Below are 1,587 nucleotides of genomic sequence, written 5' to 3'. Positions count from 1 at the left end.
GAAATCCAAGTCCAGTTGATTTCCAAGTTCAATTCAAGGTACTGTTCTTAACTGGTTCAGATCTTATCTCTCTAATAGAAGCTTTACTGTTAATATGCTACTCATCTCTTTAGGAAGGCCTTCTGGGCCCCCTAGCTCAACATCTGAAGTCGACTGTAAAAAATCTAGGGGTGATGTTTGATGGCGACTTGAGGTTTGACAAGCAAATCAACTCAGTTGTGAAATCTAGCTTCTTCCACCTGAGGCTGTTAAGCAAGGTCAAGTCATTCCTTTCTTTTAATGATTTTGAGATTGCAATCCATGCTTTTATCACTTCTAGACTTGATTATTGTGATGCTCTATATTATGGTGTTAACCAGTCTTCTCTCACTCATCTCCAAATGGTGCAAAATGCTGTTGCTCGTCTAGTGACAAGTACTAGGAAATTCGACCATATAACCCCAGTACTGGCTTCTCTCCATTAGCTTCCAGTCCATTTTAAAATTGACTTTAATTTATTGATTTTTGTTTTTAAGGCTCTTAACAGTTTGGCTCTGTTTTACCTCACTGAATTGGTGCATTGGCACTAACCTACAATGTCCCTTGAGATCTTCAAGCCAGTTTCTTTTAGAGGTTCCAAGGGCCAGATATAAACGCTGGGGTGACCGTGCTTTTACTGCTGCAGCTCCTAAATTGTGGAATAGTCTCCCTTTTAATGTTAGGTCAGCTACTGACCTTGGTACTTTTAAATCATTGCTTAAAATATATGTATTTGGCTTGGCTTTTAATACACAGTAGGGCCTGATGCATTCCTTTTAATTTTAATTTATTGAACATATGTTAACTGTGTGTGTGTTATTGTACAGTTTGATTTTTATTTGCACTGATCTTATTTGCTCTATTTTAGTCATTTATGGTGATTTTATTCTGCCATGTAAAGTACTTTGGTCAACTGGATGTTTTTTTTCAAAGTGCTATATAAATAATTTTGATTTGATTTTAACAATCATTATTTACATCTGTTATTAATTGGTGAACTTCCTCTCAGGTGAACCAGAGATAAATAACAATCGTGGGATGTTTAGACCCTCCGGCTATTACTACCAGGGTGTGTGGCGAGCACTAGGAGGCACCACAGTTCACCAGTTCAACACCTCCTCTGCCATCAATCAGTGTCTGAAAGGCAAGATGGTCCACCTGTTTGGAGACTCCACCAGCAGGCAGTGGTTTTGGTATTTTACCAATACACTACCAGGTAGATGATTCAGTGTTTTCTGGCAGCGTTCGATTTTATTGACACTGTTGCTTAATCTGTTACCTCTGTTATGTGTTTAGATCTCAAGGAATTTAACCTGTACAGAAACAACAAATTTGGACCTTTAATGGCCTTGGATCTAGCAAACGACATCATGATGACCTTCCGCGGCCATGGTCCTCCTATCATCTCCGTTACCATAATTCCAGTCGCCCAGATGCATTACGTTGCCAATGAACTAGATGGACTAACTGGAGGCACCAACACTGTTGTCGTTGTTTCCGTCTGGGCACATTTTTGCCCTTTTCCCATTCAGATGTACATCCGGCGGCTGCCGAAAATCCGCAGGGCCG

This window comes from Monopterus albus, unplaced genomic scaffold (assembly GCF_001952655.1).
Source record: "Monopterus albus unplaced genomic scaffold, M_albus_1.0 scaffold597.1, whole genome shotgun sequence".
In the NCBI taxonomy this organism is placed as follows: domain Eukaryota; kingdom Metazoa; phylum Chordata; class Actinopteri; order Synbranchiformes; family Synbranchidae; genus Monopterus; species Monopterus albus.
Note: the sequence above shows the minus strand (reverse complement) of the source record.